Genomic DNA, 17,045 nt, shown 5'->3' on the forward strand with positions numbered 1-17,045 from the left:
GCTGAAAACAAGTATACAGGAAAGACTACATGCCTGAAAGCAGAACACTCTGTTCACATAACTGTCTGAAAGAAAACAGGAAAACAGATACAGCACTCCTGACACACAGGCCTATAGGACGGTCTAGCCATTGTTAGAAATAGTAGAACAAAAAAAAAAAAAAAACCCACCAGAGACAACCTGATGGCGAGAGGCAAGCGCAGGAACCCAAGCAATAGAAACTGAGACTACATGGCATCACTGGAGCCCAATGATAGCAAACATTGAATATCCAAGCACACCAGAAAAGCCAGATCTAGATTTAAAGTCACAATTGATCATGATGAGTCAGGACTTCAAGAAAGACCTAAAGAACTCCCTTAGAGAAATGCAGGAAAACATATATAAACAAGTAGAAGCCTAGAGAGAGGAATCACAAAATCCCTGAAAGAATTCCAGGAAAACACAAACAAACAGTTGAAAATGGAAATAGAAGCAATACAGAAAGCACAAAAAGAGACAACCCTGGATAGAGAAAACCAAAGGAAGAGACAAGGAGCCATAGATACAAGCATCACCACAGAACACCAGAGATAGAAGAGAGAATCACAGGAGCAGAAGATTTCATAGAAATCATTAACACAACTGTCAAAGATGATGAAAAATGGAAAGAGGAACTGGTCCAAAACATACAGAAAATCTAGGACTCAAGAGAAGATCAAACCTAAGGATAATAGGTATAGAAGAGAATGAAGACTCCCACCTGAAAGGACCAGTAAATATACTCAACAAAATCATTGAGGAAAACTTCCCTAACCTAAAGAAAGAGATGCTCATAAGCATACAAGAAGCCTACAGAACTCCAAGTAGATTTGACCAGAAAAGGAACTCCTCCAATCACATAATAGTTAAAACACCAAATGCATGAAACATAGAATGAATATTAAAAGAAGTAAGTGAAAAAAAGTCAAGTAACATACAAAGGCAGACCTATCAGAATCACACCAGACTTCTCACCAGAGACTATGCAAGCCGGAAGATCCTGGACAAATGTCATAGAGACCATAAGAGAACACAAATGCCATCCAGATTACTATATGCAGCAAAATTCTCAATTAATATAGGTGGAGAAACCAAGATATTCCATGACAAAACCAAATTTATACAATATCTTTCTACCAATCTAACCCTACAAAGGAAAATAAATGGTAAATCCCAACATAAGGAGGCAAGCTACCCTCTAGATAAAGCAAGAAGCTAATTGTCATGGCAACAAAACAAAAAAGAAGGAAAGCACACAAACATAATTTCATATCCAAATACAAAAGTAACAGGAAGCAACAGTCACTCTTCCTTAATATCTCTCAACATCAACGGACTCACCTCCCTAATAAAAAGACATCAATTAACTTATTGGATATGCAATGAGTACCCTCCATTATGCTGCCTACAGGAAATGAACCTCAGAGAAAAAGGTAGATACTACCTCAGAGTGAAAGGCGGGAAAACAACTTTCCAAGCAAATGGCCTGAAGAAGTAAGCTGGAATAGCCAGTTTATATCGAATCTAATATCGAATAAAATAAATTTAAACCAAAAGTCATTAAAAAAGATAAGGGAAGACACTTCATATTCATCAAAGGAAAAATCCACCAAGATGAACTCTCAATCTGAAATATCTATGCTACCAATAGAATGGCACCTACATACATAAAAGAAACCTTAGTAAAGCTCAAAGCACACATTGCATCTCACACAATAATAGTAGGAAATTTCAACACGCCACTCTCATCAATGGACAGAACATGGAAAGAGAAATTAAACAGATACATAGACAGACTAAGAGAAGTCATGAACAAAATGGACTTAATAGATATTTATAAAACATTCTATCCTAAAACAAAAGCATATTCCTTCATCTCACAACCTCATAGTAGTTTGTCCAAAATTTACCATATAATTAGTCATAAAAAGGCCTCAATAGATAGAAAAAGATAGATATAATACCATTCATCCTATCAGAACAGCATGGGCGAAAGAATGGAAATTGAATAATGCTCTACTCAATGATAACCTGGTCAAGGAAGAAATAAAGAAAGAAATTAAAGACTGCTTAGAATTTAATGAAAATAAAGGCACAACATACCCAAATTTATGTGGCACAACAAAAGCTGTGCTAAGAGGAAAACCCATAGCCCAGAGTGCCTGTGGAAAGAAACAGGAGAGAGTATATATCAGCAGCTTGAGAGCACACCTAAAAGCTCTAGAACAAAAAGAAACAAATACACCAAGGAGGAGTGGAAGCCAGGAAAAAAATCAATCTCAGGGCTGAAATCAACCAAGTTGAAAGAAAAAGAACTATACAAAGAATCAACAGAACCAAAAGTTGATTCTTTGGGAAAATCAACAAAATAGATAAACACTTAGCCAGACTAACAAGAGGACACAGAGAGTGTGTCCCAATTAACAAAATCAGAAATGAAAAGTGAGACATAATAAAAGAGCCAGAGGAAATTCAAAAAAATCATCAGATCCTACTACAAAAGCCTATATTCAACAAAACTTGAAAGTCTGCAGGAAATGGGCAATTTCCTATACAGATACCAGGTACTGAAGGAACAGATGAACTTTAAAACAACCCCATAACTCCTAAAGAAGTAGAGTCAAACATTAAAGGTCTCCCAAACAAAAAGAGCCCAGGTCCAATTGGGTTCAGTCCACACTTTTATCAGACCTTCATAGAAGACCTCATACCAATACTATCAAAACTATTATACAAAATTGAAGTAATGGAGTGCTAATGAATTCCTTCTATGAAGCCACAATTACTAGTATACCTAAACAACACAGAGACCCAACAAAGAAAGAAAACTTCAGACCAATTTCCCTCTGGCAAATCGAATCCAAGAGCACATCAAAACAATCATCCATCATGGTCAAGTAGGTTTCATCTCAGGCAAGCAGTGATGGTTTAATATATGGAAAATGATCAAGATAATCCACTATATAAAAGATATGATCGATAAAAACCATATGATCATTTCATTAGATGCTGAGAAAGCATTTGATAAAATTCAACACCCCTTCATGATAAAAGTCCTGGAAAAAATAGAAATTCAAGGCATATACATAAAATTATAGAAAGTCCTATACAGCAAACCAATATCTTACACTAATCTCAATGGAGAGAAGCTTGAAGTGATCCCACTAAAATCAGGGACTAGACAAGGCTGTCCATTCTCCTTTTTTTTTTTTTTCGGAGCTGGGGACTGAACCCAGGGCCTTGTGTTTGCTAGGCAAGCGCTCTACCACTGAGCTAAATACCCAACCCCTAGCTGTCCACTCTCTACATACTTCTTCAATATAGTTTTTGAAGTTCTAGCCAGAGCAATCAGACAAAAAAGGAGATAAAAGGGATCCAGTTGGAAAAGAAGAAGTTAAAACATCACTCTTTGCAGATGATATGATAGTATATTTCAGTGATCCCAAAAGTTCCACCAGAGAACTACTAAACCTGATTTAAAAAAAAAAACCTTCAGCAAAGTGACTGGGTATAAAATTAAGTCAAATAAATCAGTAGCCTTCCTCTACACAAAAGAGAAACAAGCTGAGAAAGTAATTAGGAAAATGACAGCCTTCATAATAGTCCCAAATAGTAAAAAATACAATGGTGTGACTTTAACCAAGTAAGTGAAAGATCTGTATGATAAGAACTTCAAGTCTCTGAAGAAAGAATTTGATCTCAGAGAATAGAAAGATCTGCCATGCTCATGGATTGACAGGATTAAGATAGTACAAATGGCCAGTTTACCAAAAGTGATCTACAATTAAATGCGATCCCCATAAAATACCAATCCAATTCTTCAGAGAGTTAGACAGAATGATTTGCAAATAAATTTGGAATAACAAAAAAACCTAGTATAGATAAAATTATCATCATCAGTAAAAGAACTTCCAGGGGAATAACTATCCCTAAACTCAAGCAGTATTACAGAGCAATAGTGAGAAAAATTTCATGGTATTGGTACAGAGACAGACAGATAGACCAGTGGAATAGAATTGAAGACCAAGATGTGAACCCACTTGTATAGTAACTTGATTTTTGACAAAGGAGCCAAAATCTTCCAATGGAAAAAAGATAGCATTTTCAGCAAATGGTGCTGGATCAACTGGAGGTCATCATGTAGAAGAATGCAGATCGAAAAAAGCTGTACAAAACTTAAGTCCAAGAGGATCAGGGACCTGCACATCAAACCAGATACACACAAACTAGTAGAAGAATAAGTGAGCAAATAACTGAACTGAGAACAGGACCCCCGTTGAAGGAATCAGAGAAAGAACTAGAAAGCATGAAGGGGCTCGAGACCCCATATAAACAACAATGCCAAGCAACCAGAGGTTCCAGGCACTAAGCCACTACCTAAAGACTACACATGGACTGCTCCTCGACTCTGACTTCATAGGTAGCATTGACTATCCTAGTAAGATCACCACTGTAAGGGGACACCATGGGTCCTGTTAAGACTGAACACCCAGTGAACGTGATTGTTGGGGGGAGGGTGGCAATGGGGGGAGGATGGGGAGAGGAACACTCATAAAGAAGGGGAGGGGGAGGGGATAGGGGGATGTTGGCCCGTAAACTGCGAAAGGGAATAATACTCGAAATGTAAATAAGAAATAATCAAGTTAATAATAATAAAAAGAGGAAGAAGAAGAAGAAGAAGAAGAAGAAGAAGAAGAAGAAGAAGAAGAAGAAGAAGAAGAAGAAGAAGAAGAAGAAGAAGAAGGGGAGAAGGAGGAGGAGGAGGAAGGGGAGGGGGAGGGGAGGAGGAGGAGAAGACGAAGAGGAAGAAGAAGAAGAAGGAGGAGGAGGAGGAGGGGGAGGAGGAGGAAGAGGAGGAGAAGTGGGGAAACATTTTGAACACATGGACACTGGAAAATTTTTCGTTAACAAAACACCAATGGCTTATGCTCTAAGATCTAGAATCAACAAATGGGATCTCATAAAACTGCAAAGCTTCTGTAAGGCAAAGTACACTGTTGTTAGGACAAAAAGGCAACGAACAGATTGGGAAAAACTCTTTACCATCCTCCAACTGATAGAGGACTTATATCTAAAATATACAAAGAACTCAAGAAATTAGACTGCAGGGACACAAATAACCCTATTAAAAATGGGGTTCGGACCTAAACAAAGAATTCACAGCTGAGGAAAGCTGAATGGCTGAGAAACATCTATAGAAATGTCCAACATCTTTAGTCGTAAGGGAAATGCAAATATAAACAGCCCTGAGATTTCACCTGACACCATTGAGAATGGATAAGACCAAAAATTAAGGTGACAGCAAATGCTGGTGGGGATGTGGAGAAAGATAAACACTCCTCCATTGTTGGTGGGATTCAGTCTAGAACAACCATTCTGGAAAGCAGTCTGGAGGTTCCTCAGAAAATTGGACTTTGAACTACCTGAGGACTAAGCTATACCTTTCTTGGGCAAATACCCAAAAGATGCCCCAACATATAATAAAGACACATGCTGCACTATGTTCATACCAGCCTTATTTATAATAGCCAGAAGCTGGAAAGAACCCAAATGCTCTTCAACAGAGGAATGAATACAGCAAATGTAGTACATTTACAAAATGGAATATTACTCAGCTATCAAAAACAATGACTTCATGAAATTCATAGGCAAACAGATGGAACTGGAAAATCTCATCCTGAGTAAGGTAACCCAATCACAGAAAAACACTCATGGTATGCATTCATTGATAAGTGGATATTAGCTCCAATGCTGGAATTGTCCTAGATGCATAGAACACAGAAACTCAAGAAGGATGACCAAAATGCGAATGCTTCACTCCTTTAAAGTATGAACAAGAATACCCTTGGCAGGGAATAGGGAGGCAATGTTTATAACAGAGGCAGAAGGAACAACCACATAAGAGCCTGCCCCACATGTGTTACATACATATACTGCCACCAACCTAGAAATGATGGATGGAGCAAAGAAGTGCTGTCTGACCTGAACCTAAGAGACTCAGCCAGAATACAGCAAATGTGTAGGCAAATGCCAACATTAAACAACATAAATGAAACCGGGACCCCTGTTGAAGGAATCCTAGAAAGTACTGAAAGAGCTTGAAGGGCGTTGAGACCCCATATGAACAATAATGCCAACCAATCAAAGCTTCAAGGGATTAACCCACTACTCAAGACTATACATAGACTGACCCTGGACTCTGACCTCATAGGTAGCAATGAATGGCCTAGTAACAGCACCAGTGGAAGGGGGAGCCCTTGTTCCTTCCAAGACTGAACCCCCAGTGAACATGATTTTTGGGGGGAGGGCAGTAATGGAGGGAGGATGGGGAGGGGAACACTCAAAGAGAAGGGGAGAGGGAGGGGCTAGGGGGATGTTTGCCTAGAAACCGAGAAAGGGAATAACAATCGAAATGTAAATAAGAAATACCCAAGTTAATAAAGATGAAGAATAAAAAAAAAAGTAAAGTGTTGGTTGATGGAGGAAGACACCCAAAGTTGATTTCTCTCTTCCATATGCATAAAGACATGCATTCACCTATGCGCGCGCGCGCACACACACACACACACACACACACACACACACACACACAAAACAACAAAACACAAACAAAAACAACAAAAAACAAGCAAAGAAACAAACAAAAATCCAAACCATGAGTAATAAGTCACCCACCCAAGATCATCTGAGAAACTATTATTAAACCCAGCTAATCGTACCGTTGAGAAGAAGGGCTCTAGTAGGTGACAGGGAGGTGTGAGGGAGTGGGCAGGGAAAAAAAGAAAAAAAAATCCAATATTCTATAACCAATGCATGTATGGCTTATGTATACATTTAAAACCAATTAGAAACAAAAATGAAATGGCTACACACATCTTTAATATTTAGACCAAACACCATTTTTACCTTTTCTAATTGTGATATTAAGAGAAGGAATTGTCACCTACTAAGTCCAACAATCAAAGTCACAGATTGTTGTAAGAGAAACAGCCATCAGCTCCCTTATCATAGAAGCTGAGATGCTGCTTGTCCCTTAAATTCAGTTGGTACAGACATCCCCTGGGGAGCTTCTCCAGCTACCTAGGCTTCCACCTATAAGTGTAGTGCTCCAAAGGCCAATTAAAACTGTTTTTTTTCTATTTATCTGTTCCTCTTTTGTAATGAGTTAGAACCAAATCAGAACATGAACAACCCCCATATAAAGTTTTTACCATTTTTTCTTATGACCATGAAAAAAAATATTTAAACAATGAGAAAAGAAAACCACAGATATAAACTGACAGACATGGAGATCTTGGTACACCAGGACAGACAAGAGACATAGAGGGAAAAAACTATATAGTGTACCACCAAAGGGACCAAGATATCCTACGAATGAAACCTAGAACGTGAAATAAGCATATCTCCAATAGGAGCCAGCAAAGGGGATGGATGTATTCTACCATCCTTCTGTCCCTAGGAGAGCTCTGAAAAAGCTTAAGCTCATTTTCCTTCTCTTTTTCCAAAGCAAGGATGGAGAGTCCAGGTGAACTGCTTTTCTAAAAACCCTTTCTGTCTCGTGTCTAGCATGTAAAAACTATCTCTATGCAGGGTCGAAAAACTAAAATGTAACTCTTAAAGAACACATACAAAAAGACACTTTACCATTACCTTGACACCCAACCCCCCCTTTTTTTCCAAGTTTTACTCATCCTTGCCCAAATCACTGAGGCCATTTCTTGTTCATCTTACCCCAATATGTCACTCCTTCTTTGCCATCCGGCTTTCCCAGACCATCTGTCAGAAAATTTCTTTCCTGATCAATGAGACGTCCATTTGTCAATGCCTACTCCAACATGGCAACAAGAACTGGGTTTAAGCCTGCAGGATTGAAAAAATACACGTATTTGGATCATTCATGTTATAAGAATTCCAATCCAGTACCTTTATTCACCGAATATATACCCCAAGTTCACCTGGTAGAAAATTCCAGGAAGCAGAGTGAGAAAACCTGGCTTAGGCTTCAGTAATGAAAGACTAAATTCATGTCCCAAATATATTGTGGAGAAATCCAGGAAGTCCACCTAATTCCCAGAAACAAAAACTGAGATCTAAGGACAGGAAGGAATGGACTATTGCCCAGGAGAACTACATGGCCAGGGCTTTCCTTTCTTAGGACAAAAAGCTTCTAAATGTATCAGCAGGGCTCAGCAGGGGAGAAACACAGCAGGGGACCAAAAAGGTGCTGACAAGGGGTCATACACTGCAGGGACCCAGAAGGGTCTGACAAGGCTGGTCAAACACTGCAGGGGACCCAGGTGAAACCAGCAGCATACTGGTCAAGAAGGCAGAGGGCTCAGATAAGGGTGTCTAAGGGACCCCCTTGGGCATTTTAGAATTCTTGAAAATTGAGGTGTCACTAGATCTGAGGCCTATTCATTCCTTATCTATTCTTGTTTTTCTTAGCTAAATTATGAATACAGGATCATGGTCCAACTCACAACTAACTTGTGCATGGACCTTTGAATATGGGAAGGTAGACATTGGAGAAGCAATGGTTGATGACACACAGAGCAGGAAACAACAATGCTTGTTGAATTTTTGCTCACTGATTTCTAGTTTAAATTTCTGATGTTATCGGATATGGTGAAAATGTGGGACGTTAAGATATTTACAATACTAATATAAGTTTATTAAGAGAAAAAAAAACAATGAAACATGGAAATACATCCAGGACAGAAATAAACATGGAATCTGTTGGTTGAGGCTGCTCATTTATAATATCAGCACTTGTCCTGAGTGAGTTTCAGGCAACCTTGCAAGGTTACATAACAAATTCCAACCCATCATTTGCTAAAATCTAAAACCCAAACACAAGGGAAAAAAAGACCTAGCTGCAAACAAAATGAAAAACATTTTCTTCAGTAACAATGTTAATTACCATTATTTAGTGTGGTTCTAATATTTTGGCGAAATGTACCATCTGAACAAACATCAAGAAGCACTATACTTTATACTTGCTGCCAAAAGAATTTCTTAATTTTTCTAATACAATGGGCCTTTTTCTAACCATTCTAACTATGTTTTCTTGCAAGCACACTCCACATTGACATCTAGGTCACTGGCTCCACATACCACTTCTACTGACAGTGAAAGTTAAAAACAACACCAGGGACCCGTATATCTTTATATACTTGTAGTTTCCACCCATTCTTGCTGTTTGATCAACATACAAGCTTTTTTACAAAAAATAATGCAAAAATATAGAAACGAATCTGCTATAACCTAGAAATGTAATTAAACTTTACCTAGCATCCAAAGTAAAAATATAAAGTCAAGCCTTAACTTCTTCCTGGTTCTTAGCATATTATTTCTGTAATTCTCATATTCTCAAAATACACCATATTCCAGTCAGTGTCTCCATTAATTCATAGTAGCACTGACTAAGGGGAGGCAAACCTGTCCTTTCAATGTTAAACGCATTGAGGTCAGCCTCCACCTCCTGAACCACCCTACAGTACTTAGAGTTCTAGTGTTTCAGAACTGTTCCACAGGGTAGTGCACTACTTTCTCATCTTCATCTTCGCTCCTTGGTGCCACACTCCTTTCTTCTTCACACCTAAATCAGGTAGCCTGGATTGCTGCCTGCCAGATAAGCCTCCTTTTTTCTGTCCCTGACATGGCAAAATAACCTTTCTCTTGCCTGAAGTTCCTAGCTTGCTATCCCTCTTTACTCTTGTCTTAGCTCTTTTTTCTCCTCTTGTTATCCTCCACTTGGTCATCCTCTGTCTTCTGCTTGTTGTTGTTCCTGGACACATTCAGCTGACGTTTACTGCTCTTCATGACTTGAAATGGCTCCAATTGTTTCTTTTTCTGGGCTGCAAAGTCCTCAAAAAGAGGCTGAAACTTCCTCTTCTCACCTAAGCCCCAGGGCACTTTATCCTTGGGGAGGCACTCCTGGAAGGGTCTCTCCCAGAAGCACTACAAACTTTAGACACTTGAATGGTGCAGCCCAGCTCCTCCTTACTCTGGTGTCTTATAGGGTGCAGGCTGGCTGAGCTGGGCATCTGCATCTTATGCATGTGACCCAGGTTCCAGTGATGGTTCAGCTAATTTTTGGTCCTGTGTTCTTTCTTGGCTTGAATTATCTTGGCAATCTGGTCTTCCATGAAGTTGGTTCTCCTAGGCACCTCAATCAGCCACCCTAAGTGTCATTCAGGGCAAACTTGTAGCCACACGTGTGTTGCCACTGGCCATTCACTGATCTTATAAGCCAACTTGCATACATTTAAATGTGTAGGAAAAAATATTGGATTCGGGAAAACAGTAAAAACTGTGGGAATTGGATTGTATGTCACATGAATGGAATATGGGTTTATACAATTCAGGGAGAAAAATCTCCCCCAACAAAGGTCTTTAGATCTTTGGGTGTGAACAAAGTTGTTCTACACATATCAAGACCTTAAACAACTCTCCCTATCCTCAACAACTGAGTGGTAATGAAATAGTAAGAACTCTGAAGCTCTAGAAGGAGAGTGTGTGAATGGGTGTTCCTTGGTTCAAAAGTGAGTCTCTGCAAAAATGCACTCCAGAAATAGGTCAGCATAATAGAATTATAGTATCTAGGCTATTGTATTGCCCAATGACATCATCAGTTGTGTCTTCCCTGGACATTCTCTTGTATCCTGGAGAACCCTAGAGTATTCTGTGATGTCACCAGTGTTCTGGTGACACCAACTGAATGTGACCTATCCCTTCATAGTCTAATGTGCTCAGAAGCAGGCAATTTCTCCAGTCAGCTCAGTCTATTTTAGATTGAGAATCATATACATTCAGAGACCAGATCAAGACAGAATGAGGACAGCCTTCTATCACATTCGGGAACAAGACAAAGAAAATGGTCCTGGGAAGGCCTGGTGAGGAATGGGAAGGTGTAGTGAGTATCTGGAAGAGGTTGACTTGAGCTGGTCCTTTTGGAAATAGGACTTATGATGTGAAGCCTAAGTCTTCCTAAAGTGCCAACCCAGACTCAACAATTTCTGATCAGTAATTTGACAGTGAACCAAGAATTGGTTTATGTCAAGTGTCTTTCCGTGGAGCTCTTTAAAGTCATGGGGAATACCAAACAATACAAGGATGAGACTCTGTAAAAATATCAAATTGTGTCTCAGGATAATCTGTTGAAGCACCTCATCCTCAGAAGTGTCCTGTGCTACATGGGATATAGATGAAAAAAGGGATACTCTCCTGGTCATACATCAAGGTCTCAGTTTCTTTGTACTTGAACACACATGGTTAGGGATTCAAGATATTAAGCAGTTTGGATTCAAGGACTTATCTATTTCTCATTAGATGTTAGTTGATAATATCCTCCTGTTCTTGTTTCATCTAGCTTTTGTATTTCAGTAACAGAGGAATGACGTTAGGTAATGTGGTATATATCTATGGTGGCATATGTCATCATATGGCTAGGATGACTGGGAACAGGAACATAGCTGTGTTCAGCTTAAAGATAGGTTTACTGCTCTCTCAGTGATTCACTGTACTTCTAGAACTGTTTGTCCACAGCTTTCGCTTTCAGACTAATCATATATTTTCCTGGTACTATGTCGTCTTGTACTCCAGCTGATCTGTGTTATCTACCAACAGAATTTACTGAGGAGGCATCATTCCAACACTCTACAACCCCTTTTGAGGAGGACAGAATGAAACATTTTAAGAACATGAATATCTCCACAAAATCTAAAAGGAAAGAGAGAATCTTCTCATATTAACCCAGAAAGATCATAAACAACAGATATTCACAATGCATGTTTTTGTTTACTGTCTTGTGATGTCTGCTAAACCCATATTTCCACACATGACAGTAGACTACAACTCCATGGTGTCCTAGTGGTCAAAATCACTTTCCTTATTACATCTTAAATAGAGAATGTGAAATTCAAATAGGAGTGTGATGGGGGCACAGGCTATTTTGATTCTTGTAAAAATAAATCATAGAGTGTGGCCTGAATCACATACTGGGAATAAGAGTATTAGTGTATGACTGTCGTTTTGTGTTTTAAGAAGCCTATAGAGGTGTTGGCTTGTAGGAATTTCTAGGTGCTGTTTTTATGACCAATCATTGTTATAATGGAGGTGTGTTGGGTTCAATAGGTTATGTGAGCAGCTGGAGAGGCCCATTCCCTCTTACTGCCTCACAGGATATGACTGTATTGGCAACAGGGTATCATTGGTTTTCTATGATTTTGTTCAATGTACTTTGAGATCCTGCCACATCATTGTATTCATTTGGTTTTCTAAATGTGTGTGTGTGTCCCTTAAGATCTGGGGATTCTATGTCCTTGATTTGGCCTCAGAATTGTCTCTATGTTATGATAGCTAAGAGCCCCACTTTGAGGAGCACATTTCACCTTGTCTCACCCCTTGATGAACAATGGTATTTCCAGGTGTGTCTTATAAATTCTTTCCCCTTTAAATACTAATAACATTCCTTTGGGTTTTTGGGAAGCAATACATTCTATGATTGAGAATTCTTACCTAATAACAGGAAGAATCGTGTTCCCAAGTTTAGGTTGGAGCCCAGACTGTGGCACAGGTTCCTGGAATGTACTTGGCAAGCTAGTCTATTCCTACAAGTCCCCTCAAGGAGCTCAAGCAGATCACCTCCCTCCTATTGCTTGCTGGCTCTGCTGTCCTCATGTCCATAATAATAAGCTTAATAAGTACCAAAAGAACCCAGTACCAACGGGCAAGTGTCTGGCACGTCCTCAGCTGGCCTAGTTAAGTGTTCATCCTGAATTCAGGACTGAACTATATTATTGATAGATGTACAGGTTAAATCTATAACTTGTATATAACTACTTTTTGTGTTCAATGTAAGTCACAATATAGATTACATTTATGACTTTTATATAATTATTTATTTTATTCTAAGTAAGTCTCAACTTTTCACCATGGGAAGAAAGTTGGCAAGAAAGCCAGTCACTTAGCTTAGGGTGGAGGAAAAGCTCCTGGTAGGAGCAAATCTTCAACAAAGAGAATAAAATATCCAGTAACTAAATAAAGACCAAGTTCTGTTGGCTGGACTGTCAACATCCCAGTGTAAGCTTTAGACTTGCTCAACTCAAAATGTCCTTCAAGGTAGCAACTCCTAAGTTCTGATGATGTCTCAGGTGTGTTATTTGATCCATCTCCATCTCATTTTTTGTTTATTGTTGTGCCTGAAAGACATTTATATACTCACATTGGATCAACTTGTAAGTTGTGTTTTTTTCCACTATCAAAATACTGGTAACTCCCCTGAGATATCTGTTCAGAATATCCCAAGTATGCTGTTGTTACAATAACTTGCATTATGAGTAATATTCTGTATACTTTCCTGTAGACCAGCATACAGAAATCATGCATATATCTTATGTCCTCTACAGTAACTGTGGGTCCATACTATCAATGTGCTTCACAACAAGTGGGACAATATTAGTTGCATTGTATAAGTGTGCTTTCTAAGTCAATGTTTTTGAAAACTGAAATTGATCAGTGATGTTTTCAACTTCAACAGAATAATAGTTATTTATTGCATTACGTGTGTTGTGATATTTAAATATATGGTTTGCTTTTGAGATCTTAATTGACAAAGAACGATTTTAACAACAATGGACTTAACTTCACTAGATCCTAGGAAAAGAAAAACAAACACACAAACAAACAAATTTACCACAGCCAATCCAGACAGGAGCAGGCAGAAAACACATATGCCCTCACATATAAATTTTTTTCTCTTGGCCACAACCACTTGTCAGTATGCAGAATCAGTGCCTCCAGTTGGTTTTCTTGTCAGATTGTGAGAGTCATCTTTTCTTTTTATGTCTTTCCTAGCCAATCCACTACTCATAGTGTCTCTTGAAGCTATAGCTATTTTCTGTACTGGAATACAAAGGCAAATGACTCCCTTAAAATAAATGCTAGATCCCCTTTGTTTCCTCCCCATCCTCTCAATGTTTATGTTTCAGTCCTATGAACTCAACATGGTTCTCAGTTGCCCTGCACATGAAGTGCTGTGGCTCAGCATGGCCTCAGGCTCTGGCAAGCTGCAGGATGGGGTCACAGAGTCCCCGTTCCTACTTTTCATTCATTATCAAAGCAGAATAAAATTGCCCTTTGCACAGAGCAGTACCACACTTAGTATGTGTAAAAAAGGGTTAAGATTAAATGAAAACAGATAAATCCCACTGTCTGTGTGTGTGTTTGTGTGTGTGTGTGTGTGTGTGTGTGTATGTGTGTATGCAGAAGCTGCTCCTGCAGAAGCTGCTCAGGGGCTGGGGATTTAGCTCAGTGGTATAGCGCTTACCTAGGAAGCGCAAGGCCCTGGATTCGGTCCCCAGCTCTGAAAAAAAAAAAAAAAAAGAAGCTGCTCCACCTCAATGTTACAGAAGACTTAGACTTGTAAGGAAAAATTATCTTTGCACACCAGAAAGAGTCTGACCAGGTGCAGTTAATGAACATCATAACTCTCAAACTCTGAGGTAGGTAGTGGTCCTTAAATTCTTACTTCCCTTCTCAAAAGATAGATTTTACTTCCTCCTGACTACAAAGCTCCCATTCTACCTGAGAACTGAAACAGGGGGCTTTCATTAATCTTTCTCAAATTTCCAACTTCAAAGACGGACAAAAACTTCCCAAGATGGTTCAACAAATAAGTTATTTTAGAGTAGACAAGTTTTGTTCATAGTGATTAAAAACGGTACATTTTCTGATTCTTCAACCATTTTCTGATGTCCCTTTAGTTGTCAAAGCTTCTCTTTCAATACTGAGACTTCTTAAATAAAGTGTCTCTTACCTTCATTCTTTACATTCAGATAACCCTGGTCTCCCATTCCTAAAGCAAAACAAAACTGCCTTTTTTTAATTCTCAAGAATATTTGGGTAAATAGCACAGGAAACTGATCATCTGCAAATAGTTTATATGTAGATGTGTCACTGAAGTCCATCAGTATTCACATTACCAGAAGACTTTTCTACCAAGCTTTCAGAGGGTTGTGGGCACCTTTGTGAACCTGAGCAGGAGCTGTAGCCTGGGCCTTTGCTGGAGCTGTGATATCTGCCTTAGCCTGAGCCGTGGGCTTTAACTGGCAGAGCCTTAGATACTTGGTCATGTAGCTTCGAAACCTCTTCCCAAATGTGAGGTGAGCAATAAAAGCCAGACAACCAAGTTTCTGGCTGAGTCATTTTGGCACCTTGAGCTTGATGGCCTGAGGTTTCACCAGAGGCTTCATGGCCTCTGCTCATGCAGTCACCGTCTTTGCTTTGTTTGCTTGCATCTTCTTCAGGTCTTTCTCGTTGGGCTCCGTGGCAAAGTATATGTGCCTCAGAATCTTGCGTTCAGTTCCCGTAACAGATTCACATCTCTGTGACTGGTGTTTCTTGATGACATTTCTGTACTCTTTAGGGACTGCTTATATGTAGTGTGGTTCATGGACTTCACTTTGTACAGTAAGTCAAGGCTCCCACAACACCTAGGATTGGACAGGAAGGAGCAAAACTGAGGTTTTTCCCAGACTGCACTGTTGCTCTGTGATCAGTAATTCTGTGAATCTCTGATCCCTTAAGTGGGACTGTTAGGAATGACTAAAACAAACAACCAGACAAAACTTGGACCTTTAAATCAGAGCACAAATCATGGTGATTCTTGTGTTTACATATGACCCTTATCATCATATATTTTAAATTCGAAAAGAATTGTGTCTTTACTTTTCAACTCATGGTGATGAGAGATCATTATTCTCCAAGATTTGAGTTTGTGTTCTATTCAGGAAAAGAGTTAAGGGTGCTTTTATGGTACTTCCTCTCGATTGAGGAACTAGGAAGTAAACAATTTACTATGAATCCTGAGTGTAAGGTATTTTACTACTGCGGCTCATTTGCTTCTCTGACTGTTTTGAGGTGAGCAGATACAGACTCAGCTTTAGCACTACATAGTAAAAGAGCAGGAGACTAGATAATGTAACCCTTCTGTATCAAAATGAGTTAGAATAGCTTTAACTGAAGTCTGAGGAAGAAAACTCTAGGGCAGTCTGTCTTTGCTTTTCATCTCTGCACTTTTATAACTTTCAGGGTACAATATCACATGGTTTCATGTTCTCTATGAGTTTGTGCATACATTCAAGTCATAATTTGAATAAAGTTGTGTTTGACAGAGAATATCTATATGTATATCATCTAGGAGATATTTTCTGGCTGAATATTCATCATTTCATGATCCCTGCAGAGTTAAAAATTATAACTAAGTTGCCCTTGATGTGTTTAATAGATAAACTCATGAATAATTTTAACTATAGTTCTTGGAATTGTGGTGTATAATTTTAGCTCCATCTATATGAGCTTTGTTAAATGGTTTTTATAACCCACTGGTATTTGGTCTAGGATTTGTAAGTCAGTTATCTCAGGAACAAGCATGCAGTTCTGATATAAAAAGGGCTCAAATATTTTTTCTCTGTGATACCATTATGAAATGCTGGCAAGGTTAACATGCTGGTTGTTTCTGCACAATATTTGTATTTCTTCTTGTGTACTATTGTAGTTTTTCTTTTTGACTCCGGTATTTTCCAAACCTACAGATTCTATTCTCTAGCCAATCATTAATGTCCTTCTCTGCTTGAGAAGTATATAGGTTCTAAATACTACATGTCCACAAAGCTATAAATTCCATGGTCTCATGTAAAAGAGAATCTTCATACTTGGCATTTATTAAGCAAAGTACAAGTTTTGAAAATAATTATTCCAATAACATATATGCAAGCAAAGATTGATACCTACTATGTAATTTCGAGTAGGCCCCAAGTCCAGGCAACATTATTAGGAAAACTCAAATATCAAAAACAAGGTCCAGACAAAGAGGATGACCGTGATACACAAGGTAACTTAATCATGACTCAGATGAGAAAAGCATGATATAACTGTACACTATGTGCATCTGCCAAACAGTATGGTGTATCCCTTCTACACGAACCTCTGTTATATTACTCTGCTGCAACTCTGCCTTGAAG

At 38.9% G+C, this 17,045-nt stretch overlaps 2 pseudogenes; both read right to left on the reverse strand.

The window, feature by feature from the left end:
- On the reverse strand, positions 9,743-10,289 carry LOC103694695 (ribosome biogenesis regulatory protein homolog; annotated as a pseudogene).
- Positions 13,212-14,876, reverse strand: Tmem106b-ps4 (transmembrane protein 106B, pseudogene 4; annotated as a pseudogene).
- Between the last annotated feature and the right edge of the window lie 2,169 nt (positions 14,877-17,045).

The sequence above is a fragment of the Rattus norvegicus genome, chromosome Y (genome assembly GCF_036323735.1).
Source record: "Rattus norvegicus strain BN/NHsdMcwi chromosome Y, GRCr8, whole genome shotgun sequence".
Classification (NCBI taxonomy): Eukaryota; Metazoa; Chordata; class Mammalia; order Rodentia; family Muridae; genus Rattus; species Rattus norvegicus.